This window comes from Callorhinchus milii, unplaced genomic scaffold (genome assembly GCF_018977255.1).
Source record: "Callorhinchus milii isolate IMCB2004 unplaced genomic scaffold, IMCB_Cmil_1.0 Scaffold3, whole genome shotgun sequence".
NCBI lineage: Eukaryota > Metazoa > Chordata > Chondrichthyes > Chimaeriformes > Callorhinchidae > Callorhinchus > Callorhinchus milii.
In genome coordinates this window covers 44,724,905-44,737,700 of record NW_024704744.1, presented here as the reverse complement: position 1 = coordinate 44,737,700, position 12,796 = coordinate 44,724,905, and the positions used below count along the sequence as shown (strand labels likewise).

The 12,796-nt window shown below is 52.8% G+C and overlaps 1 protein-coding gene across 3 annotated transcripts in view; it reads left to right on the top strand.

Annotated features, from left to right (window-relative positions):
* The first annotated feature begins 6,847 nt into the window (after positions 1–6,847).
* ahi1 (Abelson helper integration site 1) overlaps positions 6,848–12,796 on the top strand; it is a 111,023-nt gene continuing 105,074 nt past the window's right edge. For 2 of the 3 annotated variants that reach the window (XM_007893016.2, XM_042333311.1), the window contains exon 1: positions 6,848–7,052. The gene's annotated coding sequence lies outside the window, so the exon portion shown is untranslated. Of the gene's footprint in view, positions 7,053–10,811; positions 10,889–12,796 lie in introns of those variants that run through there. The other variant, XM_042333310.1, reaches the window with a different exon arrangement.

Sequence of the window (12,796 nt, the reverse complement as noted above, 5' to 3'; positions counted from 1 at the left end):
GTTCTCAGCATGTAATCTACTGCCACCTGCAGGTCTCATTGCAATTTAGCACCTAAAGGTTAGTCTCTTTCTATACTGTACGACAGTACTACTACTGCACATGACCAGCATTGGGTCATTGTGATCTCCACACCACAACAACCTCCACAACAACTGATCACATGTAATGTGCCAAGGGTCCTGATGCTCAAGGCCTATATCAGCCCCGAAATATACTGTACCCATACTGTCACAGTGCGTAAAATTCAATACAGTACAAAACTCACTACAGACCACAACAGGGACTGTACTGGGTCACATACCCCAGACAATTATACCAGCTACTAGAACTAATTACCAGGGCCATCAGAAAGACATTCAACAAGGTTGCACTCCTTACCACAGGTTATTAATTCTACTTATGTATCATTCCATTCAGAAGATATAGACTCTACAAGGAAATTGAAAATAACAAACTGCATAATAATAATAATAATAATAATCGTTGCATTTGATTTAGGGCCTTATCACATCTTCAAGACGTCTCAAAGTGCTTCATAGAATATACTGTAAAGTGAATTGACTGTATATTTTGTGGGCAAAATGTGGCAGCCAATTGTGCACAGCAGTGTCCCACAAACAGTCGTGAATTGAGTGACCAATTTATTATTATTAATAAATGAAGGAGTCAGCTTGTGTTTTAACCTTCAGATTGATCTTGCGTATTCTTAGCTATCATCTAAAAATACAAGGTGAACCTAGTGAGGAATATCAAGATCAGTATTGCACAAAGAGATGAAATATTAGGCATTATTTTAAAAAGTTAGATGATTAATTAGCATACTTTGACCAGTTAACAAGTTGGCTATTGGGTGAGTCAGTAGCAGGGAAAATGATCACAAGAGTAGTTTGGAAGAAGGCCCTTCAACCCATTTCATTTCATCCTTCCAAAATACCACCAACAACTTGCATTTATATAGCACCCATCATGTGAGTAGTGTTTCAGTCTCTTCTCATTACAACATCCAACTAATTTTTAAAATGTGTCCAATGTTTGCCGACTTTCCTGCTGTTATACTCTGTGATGGCCTCTGAGCATATCAAATTCATTTGAAAATGGAATCAAACAAAAAAAAAACTACATGAAAAGATTTACATATCCCTCCTTGATTTGTTTGTAGCATTGTATTCCTTATGGGGAAAAAAATTGTGAGTTCTCTTGAAGGAAATCAGCATCTTACTGTTGCAAGTTCTGTTCAGGTGAGTCAGACCAGCTGTGTTTCAATTCTTCTTTTGTTTTGTTTTATCAATTTCGCATGCTAGCTAAACATGTTTTCCTGGCCTAACCATCAAATGCATTCATGCAACAATACAGTGTAAATGTGATAATTTATACAAAACAACAAGATGCTCAAGGCAAGAAGAGAAGCAATATTGACTTGGGTCTAAATATTGTACTTTGTGTAAGAGGATTTTAATACTTTTGTGGGAGAATCGTAAAACTTTATTTGTATGTTTGATGAACACAATTTTGCTCTTAAATATGAGAATTATACAGAAGATAATAGACATTGCTACGTGAATTACCAAGCAGGTGTCTGTTTGACCCTGAACTGTCCTTTCTCTCCCACATCTGCGCCATGACCGGCACTGCCTACCACCACCTCCGCAACATTGCCAGACTCCGCCGCTGCCTCACCCCTCAGGCTAACGAAAACCCTCACCCGCGCGTTCGTCACATCAAGGCTCGATTAAAGCGCTCTGAGACGCCGTCCGGCGTGGAGGGCGCTATATAAATCCAAGTTGTTGTTGATTATGGAAACTCTGCAGCTGGTGTACTCTCGCGCCCCAGGCTCCGCGACCCCATCACTCCCACCCTCGCCCGACTCCACTGCTCCCCATCTCCCAGAGGATCGAGTTCAAGATCCTCGTCCTCACTATTAAAGCCATCCATGGCTTTGCCCCCTCCTACCTCTCTGACCTGCTGACTCCCTACCAACCTGCCCACTCCCTCTGTTCAGTGGGCTCCTGCCTACTCCATGTCTCCCCCCCGACCTGCCCTACCATCGGTGGCCGGGCTTTCAGCCTCTCTGCCCCCACACTCTGGAACTCCATCCCACGGTCCCTTCACCTCGCTTCCTCCCTTGCCTCCTTCAAGGCCGGTCTCAAGACCCTTCTCTTCAATCGTGCCTTTGGTCTCCCTCCCACCTCTCTGCCTTCTCTCACCCCTACACCATCCCTCCCCCATCCTCAGGCCCCAACACCTGACTGTTCAGCGCTTTGGGACGTCCTCCCGACATGAAAGGCACTCTATAAATTTAATTTTGTTGTTGTTGTCTGGGATGCTACGCTGCGTGAGAGGCGATAAAATAATGCAACTTGTTGTCATTGGGCATGTGTTGCTAGGCTGTGGGGGGGGCGGGTCAGGTTGCTAGGCTGCAGGGTAGGGGGGCGTTGTTGCTAGGCTGCGGAGGTGGGGGAGGTTGCTAGGCTGCGGTTTGGGGGGGGTGGTTACTAGGCTGCGGGTGTGGGGGGTGGTTGCTAGGTTGCGGGGGTGGGAGGTGTGGTTGCTAGGCTGCGGGGTGGGGGCGTGGTTGCTAGGCTGCGGGGTGGGGGGTGGTTGCTAGGCTGAGGGGGTGGGGGGTGTGGTTGCTAGGCTGCGGGGGGTGGTTGCTAGGCTGCGGGGTGGGCGGTGTTTGCCAGGTTGCGGGGGTGGGGGGTGTGGTTGCTGGACTGCGGAGGTGGGGGGTGGTTACTAGGCTGCGGGGGTGGGGGGTGGTTGCTAGGCTGTGGGATTTGGGGGTGGTTGCTAGGCTGCGGGGGTAGGGCGTGGTTGCTAGGTTGCGGGGGTGGTTGCTAGGCTGCGGGGGGGTTGGTTGCTAGGCTGTGGGGGTGGGGGTGGTTGCTAGGCTGTGGGGGGTGCTTGCTAGGCTGTGTGTGGGGGGGTGGTTGCTAGGCTGTGTGGGGGGGGTGGTTGCTAGGCTGTGGGGGGGGTGGTTGCTAGGCTGTGGGGGGGGTGGTTGCTAGGCTGTGGGGGGGGTGGTTGCTAGGCTGTGTGGGGGGGTGGTTGCTAGGCTGTGGGGGGGTGGTTGCTAGGCTGTGGGGGGGTGGTTGCTAGGCTGTGGGGGGGTGGTTGCTAGGCTGTGTGGGGGGGTGGTTGCTAGGCTGTGGGCGGGGTGGTTGCTAGGCTGTGGGGGGGGGGTGGTTGCTAGGCTGTGGGGGGGTGGTTGCTAGGCTGTGTGGGGGGGGGTGGTTGCTAGGCTGTGGGGGGGGTGGTTGCTAGGCTGTGGGGGGGGTGGTTGCTAGGCTGTGGGCGGGGTGGTTGCTAGGTTGCGGGGGTGGTTGCTAGGCTGTGGGGGGGATAGTTGCTAGGCTGTGGGGTGGGTTGGGGGGGGTGGTTGCTAGGCTGTGGGTGGGTTGGGGGGGTGGTTGCTAGGCTGTGGGGGGGGGTGGTTGCTAGGCTGTGGGGGGGGGTAGTTGCTAGGCTGTGGGGTGGGGTTGGGGGGGTGGTTGCTAGGCTGTGGGGGGGGTGGTTGCTAGGCTGTGTGGGGGGGGTGGTTGCCAGGCTGTGGGGGGTGGTTGCTAGGCTGTGTGTGGGGGGGGTGGTTGCTAGGCTGTGTGGGGGGGGTGGTTGCTAGGCTGTGGGGGGGTGGTTGCTAGGCTGTGGGGGGGGGGTGGTTGCTAGGCTGTGGGGGGGGTGGTTGCTAGGCTGTGTGGGGGGGTGGTTGCTAGGCTGTGGGGGGGTGGTTGCTAGGCTGTGGGGGGGGTGGTTGCTAGGCTGTGGGCGGGGTGGTTGCTAGGTTGCGGGGGTGGTTGCTAGGCTGTGGGGGGGGACAGTTGCTAGGCTGTGGGGTGGGTTTGGGGGGTGGTTGCTAGGCTGTGGGGGGGGGTGGTTGCTAGGCCTGTGGGGGGGGTGGTTGCTAGGTTGCGGGGGTGGTTGCTAGGCTGTTGGGGGGGTGTAGTTGTTAGGCTGTGGGGTGGGTTGGGGGGGTGGTTGCTAGGCTGTGTGTGGGGTGGTTGCTAGGCTGTGGGGTGGGTTGGGGGGGTGGTTGCTATGCTGTGGGGGGGTGGTTGCTAGGCTGTGGGGGGTGGTTGCTAGGCTGTGTGGGGGGTGGTTGCCAGGCTGTGGGGGGGGTGGTTGCTAGGCTGTGTGTGGGGGGTGGTTGCTAGGCTGTGTGGGGGGATGTTTGCTAGGCTGTGGGGGGGGTGGTTGCTAGGCTTGGGGGGTGGTTGCTAGGCTGTGGGGGTGGTTTGCTAGGCTGTGGGGGGTGGTTGCTAGGCTGTGGGGGGTGGTTGCTAGGCTGTGGGGGGGTGGTTGCTAGGCTGTGTGGGGGTGGTTGCTAGGCTGTGGGGTGTAGGTTGTTAGGCTGGGGGTGGGTTGGGGGGTAGTTGCTAGGCTGTGTGGGGGGTGGTTGCTAGGCGGTGGGCGGTGGGCGGGGTGGTTGCTAGGTTGCGGGGTGGTTGCTAGGCTGTTGGGGGGTGTAGTTGTTAGGCTGTGGGGTGGGTTGGGGGTGGTTGCTAGGCTGTGTGTGGGGTGGTTGCTAGGCTGTGGGGTGGGTTGGGGGTGGTTGCTAGGCTGTGGGGCGGTGGTTGCTAGGCTGTGGGGGGTGGTTGCTAGGCTGTGGCGGGGGGGGTGGTTGCGTGGTGGGGGGGGGGGGTGGTTGCTAGGCTGTGGGGGGGGGGTTGCTAGGCTGTGGGGGGTGGTTGCTAGGCTGTGGGGGGGTGGTTTGTAGGCTGTGGGGGGCTGTTTGCTAGCTGGGGGGGTGGTTGCTAGGCGGCGTGGGGGTGCGTTGGTAGGCTGTGGGGGGGTGGTTGCTAGGCTGTGGGGGGTGGTTGCTAGGCTGTGGGGGGTTGCTAGGCTGTGGAGGGGGTGGTTGCTAGGCTGTGGGGGGGTGGTTGCTAGGCTGTGGGGGGTGGTTGCTAGGCTGTGGGGGTGGTTTGCTAGGCTGTGGGCGGGAGTGGTTGCTAGGCTGTGGGGGGGTGGTTGCTAGGCTGTGGGGGGAGTGGTTGCTAGGCTGTGGGGGGGTGGTTGCTAGGCTGTGGGGGAGTGGTTGCTAGGCTGTGGGGGTGGTTGCTAGGCTGTGGGGGGGTGGTTGCTAGGCTGTGGGGGGGTGGTTGCTAGGCTGTGGGGGGTGGTTGCTAGGCTGTGGGGGGGTGGTTGCTTAGGCTGTGGGGGGGTTGCTAGGCTGTGGGTGGTTGCTAGGCTGTGTGGGGGGTGGTTGCTAGGCTGTGGGGGGGTGGTTGCTAGGCTGTGGGGGGTGGTTGCTAGGCTGTGGGGGTGGTTGCTAGGCTGGGGGGGTGGTTGCTAGGCTGTGGGGGGGTGGTTGCTAGGCTGTGGGGGGGTGGTTGCTAGGCTGTGGGGGGTGGTTGCTAGGCTGTGGGGGGGTGGTTGCTAGGCTGTGGGGGGTGGTTGCTAGGCTTGTGGGGGGTGGTTGCTAGGCTGTTGGGGGGTGTAGTTGTTAGGCTGTGGGTGGTGGGGGGTAGTTGCTAGGCTGTGTGGGGTGGTTGCTAGGCGGTGGGCGGGGTGGTTGCTAGGTTGCGGGGGTGGTTGCTAGGCTGTTGGGGGGTGTAGTTGTTAGGCTGTGGGGTGGGTTGGGGGGGTGGTTGCTAGGCTGTGTGTGGGGTGGTTGCTAGGCTGTGGGGTGGGTTGGGGGTGGTTGCTAGGCTGTGGGGGCGGTGGTTGCTAGGCTGTGGGGGGTGGTTGCTAGGCTGTGGCGGGGGGGGGGGGGTGGTTGCTAGGCTGTGGGGGGGTGGTTGCTAGGCTGGGGGGGGGGGTGGTTGCTAGGCTGTGCGGGGGGGGGGGGTGGGTGGTTGCTAGGCTGTGGGGGGTGGTTGCTAGGCTGTGGGGGTGGTTGCTAGGCTGTGGGGGGTGGTTGTAGGCTGTGGGGGCCTGTTTGCTAGGCTGGGGGGGTGGTTGCTAGGCTGTGGGGGGCTGTTTGCTAGGCTGTGGGGGGGTGGTTGCTAGGCTGTGGCGTGGGGGGGTGGTTGGTAGGCTGTGGGGGGGTGGTTGCTAGGCTGTGGGGGGGGTGATTGTAGGCTGTGGGGGTGGTTGCTAGCTGTGGGGGGGTGATTGGTAGGCTGTGGGGGGTGGTTGCTAGGCTGTGGGGGGGGTTGCTAGGCTGTGGAGGGGGGGTGGTTGCTAGGCTGTGGGGGGGTTGGTTGCTAGGCTGTGGGGGGTGGTTGCTAGGCTGTGGGGGGGTGCTTGCTGGGCTGTGGGGGGGTGGTTGCTAGGCTGTGGGGGGGTTGCTAGGCTGTGGGGGGTTGGTTGCTAGGCTGTGGGGGGAGTGGTTGCTAGGCTGTGGGGGGGTGGTTGCTAGGCTGTGGGGGGTGGTTGCTAGGCTGTGGGGGGGTGGTTGCTAGGCTGTGGGGGGAGTGGTTGCTAGGCTGTGGGGGGGTGGTTGCTAGGCTGTGGGGGGTGGTGTGCTAGGCTGTGGGGGGGGGGTTGCTAGGCTGTGGGGGGGTGGTTGCTAGGCTGTGGGGGGAGTGGTTGCTAGGCTGTGGGGGGGGGGTGTGGTTGCTAGGCTGTGGGGGGGGTGGTTGCTAGGCTGTGGGGGGGTGGTTGCTAGGCTGTGGGGGGGTGGTTGCTAGGCTGTGGGGGGGTGGTTGCTAGGCTGTGGGGGGGGGTTGCTAGGCTGTGGGGGGTGGTTGCTAGGCTGTGGGGGGGGGTGTGGTTGCTAGGCTGTGGGGGGTGGTTGCTTGGCTGTGGGGGGAGTGGTTGCTAGGCTGTGGGGGGGGTGGTTGCTAGGCTGTGGGGGGGGTGTGGTTGCTAGGCTGTGGGGGTGGTTGCTAGGCTGTGGGGGGATGTGGTTGCTAGGCTGTGGGGGGTGGTTGCTAGGCTGTGGGGGGTGGTTGCTAGGCTGTGGGGGGGGTGGTTGCTAGGCTGTGGGGGGGGTGGTTGCTAGGCTGCGCGGGGCCTGGTGGCTGTGCTGCGCCTCTCTCTCTCTCTCTCTCTCTGATACGGTTTGGGTGACAGTCAGACCGGAGTGTGTGAGTCTCGGAGACGGGCGGGTGACTCGCGGTCTCGTCTGTTTGCTGTGAATCCGGCATTGCAGCACAAGGAGCCGAGGCGTGAGGTGAGTGGCGGCGCGGCCCGGGAGCGCAGGGCTTGTTCAGCACCGGGCACCAACCCCCCCACCCCCGAGGCCGGCACCAACCCCCCCACCCCGAGGCCGGCACCAACCCCCCACCCCCGAGGCCGGCACCAACCCCCCCACCCCCGAGGCCAGCACCAACCCCCCACCCCCGAGGCCAGCACCAACCCCCCCACCCCGAGGCCAGCACCAACCCCCCCACCCCCGAGGCCGGCACCAACCCCCCCACCCCCGAGGCCGGCACCAACCCCCCCACCCAGGAGGCCGGCACCAACCCCCCCACCCCCGAGGCCGACACCAACCCCCCACCCCCGAGGCCGGCACCAACCCCCCACCCCCGAGGCCGGCACCAACCCCCCAACCCCCCGAGGCCGCAGCCATGGTCTCACTCAATTACAGCAAACACCGTCAGAAAAGCTTCACCGACCCGGTAAACTGACTGGACTGGAACAGAAAGTCTCCCGAGGGGGGAAGACAACGAGCGTTTTAATAATATGTGTTGTGGGTGAGGAGGGATTTGTGTAATAATAATCCTTGCATTTGACATCGCGCCGTATCACCTTTGCTGAACGTCTCAAAGCGCTTCCCGGGAAACGCTGTGAAGTGGAGTGAACTGTATATTTTGTGGTTCTGACAAGAAACTTAAACAATCGGCGACTGAATTTTCCGACCGATTTTGTGGGGAAATCAGAGCGTTGCGCTGGAATTCAAAATCATATCATTTTGTTTGCGCTGCTGCAAAATGTTAGTATGTAATAATAAATAAAATAATAAATAATAATGATAATCCTTGCAGTTGATATAGCGCTTTTCACGTCTTCTAGACGTCTCAAAGCGCTTCACAGAATATACTGTAAAGTGAAATAACTGTATATTTGTGGGCAAAACGCAGCAGCCAATTGCGCACAGCAGCGTCCCACAAACAGCCGTGGATTGAAGTGACCAAATTATTTATTTTATTCGTTTTCGGAGGGATTATTACCCCCGGAAGGCGATCCATCCATCGACTAACAGCCAGGTTTCTACTTACTGGTTGGTAAACAGACATGTGGAGTAAGAAAACTTGCCTAAGGTTTTGTCCTGCCCAGCAAAATTATCATATATATAATAATCCCTGAGTTTGATTTTTTTTTGGAATCAGCCAAGTGTCTGACACATTAACATCTTCATGGTTAAGATTATTCAAACCGAGCTGAGATTTCCATACATCCCACCAACACATGGCAATCCCAGAGTTAGATTGTTGTAATGGTACGCGCACTTTCTCCCTGGAGGGATGCATCCTGCTTATCTAATCCCGGAAAGTATTAGGTGCAGGTTCGCAAGAGCCAAGGTTTGGAAATCCCAGAGCATACGTTGGGTACTGTTGGGAGTCTATCCAGCTAAAAAACAGTTAAAATAATAACTTAGTCACTGAATCCACCACACTGGTGTGCGCAATTGGCTGCAGTCTTTCAGCCACCAAATGTACAGTCAGTTCATTTACAGTATATTCTGTGAAGCGCTTTGAGATGCCTAGAAGATATGATAAAACACTATATCAAATACAAAGATTATTATTTTTATTAAAACCGCAGAGCTTGCCACTGTCTGGCAAGCTTTCCTGATGGTTGTCCATCGAGGACCACCCTAACGGTTACGGTTTTGGTTTGCAGGGTTAACAGCAACTGAGTGTGAAGAGTACCTGCCCTCAGCGACTATCCTCCCCAAATGGTCACTAATTGGTTGTTCAACATCGACAAGTGTGGGTTTAAGCCCTCACTAGGTGGATGGTAGTTACCAGGAAGTCCCTGCGAGTTTCCTGGTGGGCAACACAACTCAGCATGAAACACAAAGGTGATGAAGCACCTTATCACCTCATTGAAATTCTTCAAAGTGATTTACAGGATTTACCATCCTACCCCCACACCATTTCCCCCTCTCTCCCCTCTTGTTTGGCGTTCAACCCTACTTTTGCAAAACAGCCTGAGGTATTGCCCTACATAAAGTACGCTACATAAATACAAGTAGTTGTAGTGACTGCATTTTATAGGCAAACAAAATCTTAAAAAAGATTAGATTGAGTGCTGGGTTGATAACATTTTGCAGGTCAGTTTAACCTTATATGAGAGAGAACATTCAGCTTTTTAATCCATAGAAAACAATGGACTGATTTATACTCTCTGAATATAAATCAGTTCACTGAGCTGGATTAAACCGTGCCTGAACAGGCAATTATGTTTTGTTTTTGTTTTGTTGATATGTACACAGCCTTTATGTTTGTTTTGTTTCAGAAGATTGTCTAAATATTGTCTTAACAGTACAGTATTGAAAAGATGATGAAATGTCAAAGCAATTTATGTTTATAGTAATATTAACACTGTTTAATATTAAACAGCATTTAGCATTAAGATTGACAGTATGTTAACACTTTTTTAAAACAGTTATAATAACATTATTTAAACATTACCTTTTATTCAAAGCCCTGCCACTAGAGAAATGGAAAAAATAAGTGGATCTGGGTGCTTTGCTCCAAAGTTTTCGACATGTTAATAGGCACCATGTATGATGCTGGTGTACATTTGAACATTATGATAATGAAAGTGAAATATGAATTGTTGTTATGTGGTAGTACAGTATTTTGGCATTCTGGTAGACAATTTGAATCTGTTTTGAAATTAAGCTACAAATCTTAGGGTTGATTTCATGTGGAAACTACATTGAATGGTTATAACATTTCAATGTGACAGGGGTGGATAATGATTAATTGAGACCAGCTACTTTTCACCCCTCCTCAGATGAAATGGAGGAGAACTTGGTGATAGTAGAGTTCCCGTGATAATGCAGTTCTTGTTCTCCTGGATGGTGGAGGTCACAGGGCTGTGAGGTGGTGTCAAAGCAAAACTAGTTAGTAGCTGCATTGTATTCTATAAATAGTAAAGACTGCAGTGTGTCAGTGAGGGGCAGTGAATCAAGACTAGAGTCACCAGGTTTCCAATCAAGCAATCTAATTTCTAAAATGTTTGTTCAGCTGTATTTATCCAGCCTAGTATTTAATCTTCTATAATGCCCCTGATGTGAGCCTAGTAGGTTGTGGGAGGTTTTGAGGAGTTCAGAACAACTCTTCACGGATTACTAAGCCTCTGCCTTGGTGTTAATATTACATTGAGGCTCGACTATGCAAACTCATTGCTTGTCTGCCTCCCAAACTCTTCTCTCTACAGTCTGCAGATCATCCAGAACTCTGCAGCCCACATTCTCTCCCACACTAGGCTCCGCGACCCTATCACCCCCATCCTCGCCCAACTCCACTGGCTTCCCATCACACAGAGGATACAGTTCACGATCCTGGTCTTCACATTCAAAGCTCTCCTTGGTCTTGGTTGCCTCTATTTCTGTGATCTCCTCGCCCCCTACCATCCTGCTCGCTCCCTCCGCTCAGCGGACAACGGTCTGCTTCACTTCCCCCGTCTCACTCGCCCCACTATTGGCGGGCGGGCCTTCTGCCACTCTGCCCCACCCTCTGGAATTCCATTCCGCAGTCCCTCCACCTCGCCCCCACCCTTGCCACCTTCAAGACCCATCTCAAGAGCCTCCTCTTCGCCTGTGCTTTCAAACTCGCTGCTTCCCCCCCTACCCTCCACCCTCCCCTACCCCAACCCCCAGCACGGTTCCGTAATTCTGCCTGTCCAGCGCCTTGGGACATCCTCCCGATGTGAAAGGCGCTTTACAAAAGTAATTTTGTTGTTGTTGTTGGTCCAGTTGAGCTTCATGTCATGGATATCCCAGGATGTTGATGGTGGGAGACTCAATGATAATTTTGGCCATTGAAGATCAGGGTGAGCTGTCTGGGTTTTATCTTGCTTTGAGATGCTCTCCAGCATTATATAAAATGTAAGTTTTATTGTAATTTTATTTCATTTATTTTATTGGTCATCCCATGGCAGTTTTGTGGTGCAGATATTTATCTGCCATTCATCAGCTAGATGTTATCCAGGTCTTGCTGCAGATGGGCATGAGTTGCTTCATTGTCTCATGTGTAAATGCAAGTTAAAACATATTGCGATCATTTGAGAGTGTGACAAGAGCAATTAAGAGTGGCGAGTTTAAATTCTGGTCTCACTCAAATGCTACAAATGATGTTTCATCTCTTGTTTCATGAACCAGAGATTAAGTTAAGACAAGCACGTTTAACAAGGAATTAAAAGAGTAGCTTATCTGATGGACCAGTAGAGAAGCTTATTTTCAGTGCGCCATACAGAAGAACACCAAGTAGCTTTGTTCATAGGTGTTCACGGAGTCCTGTAGCTCAGTGGTTAGAGCACTCGCTTTGCAAGCGAGAGACCTGGGTTCAATTCCAGGCAGAGGGCGAAACCTTGGGCAAGTTTCCTTACGCCACACAGAGCCTAATAATAATCCCTCCAAAAAAAAAAAAAAAAATTGGTAATTTTCAATCCACGACTGCTTGTGGGACACTCCTGTGTCCAATTGGCTGCCGCGTTTCGCCCACAAATATGCAGTCAATTCACTTTACAGCATATTCTGTGAAGCGCTTCGGGACGTCTGGAAGACGTGAAAAGCGCTATATCAAATGCAAGGCTTATTATTTTACAAAATCTCTGATACAATACTTGTCTTTGTATCAAGTAGAAGCTGTTTTTGTTTCAATTTTGATGATCTAGAGATTTGTCTGGTGACTTGAGAAAACTCTCCTCTTCGACCGTGCCTTCGATCACCCTCCGTTCCCTCCCCCCCGCCGTCCCTCCCCACCACCCTCCCCGATACTGACCCTCAGCTCGGGTCCGAAACACTGATTGTCCAGCGCCTTAGTACATCCTCTCGACGTGAAAGGTGCTGTACAAATGTAATTTTGTTGTTGTCTTCTACTTTACCTGAGTAGCTCTATATCTGTAATTTCGAGCTATGTTATTAAATAAGCGCACTTTGTCAGAAGGTTTTAGGTTTTAACTCTGACGTGGAACTACGCAATCTATTATCTAACTAGAGCATTATAAATCCTTTGCCACATGTGCTACTTTAAGCTTATTATTGCTTTGAAATGGGATAAATTTAATCCTTCCCCATTGTGCCGTAGCATTCAAAGGTCTTGGAAATAAGGCATTTATTGATCAATATAATGTTAGTTTATGGTACTTTAAGAATATTGTTTCTCTTCTAACCTTGAAGTTGAGCTGACTCCAAGCTGATGTGTTTGGCAATAGAATGTAGGAATCAAGTCAACCCTCTATTGCTGATCTCAATCGTCTAGTTCCTGAGCTAGAAGGGTCTGCAATACTCCAGGGCACGACTGAGGACTGACCAGCCAGCCTGGCTCATTGGCAGGAATTGGACTGGCAGACCGGTCACTGGGGCTAAGGATTTTTCCCTCCCAGCCCGTTAACCCTGTGCAGCAAAGCCATGATGGGTGAGGTGATCTGAGCTGGACAAGCAGTGGGAAGCTTGGCAAAGTACTCCAGCAGTATTCAAATATGCACACTACGGAACGTCAAGCCTTGGCTCTTGCCAACCCTTGCCTAGTACATTCTGATCTTAGGTAAACAGGGTGCTATGCTCCAGGGAGAGGGTGCACGTTCTATTCCAGTCACAAGGAAATTTTCACGTGTGTATAGTGTACACTTGTGGAACTCCCTCTGATTTTTGTATACTCTTAAGCATGGTGTTTCCATTTGTGTCTGACATCCGGCCTACCAAAAATAATTAAGCAAGCTTCCTTGTACTTTGTTTTG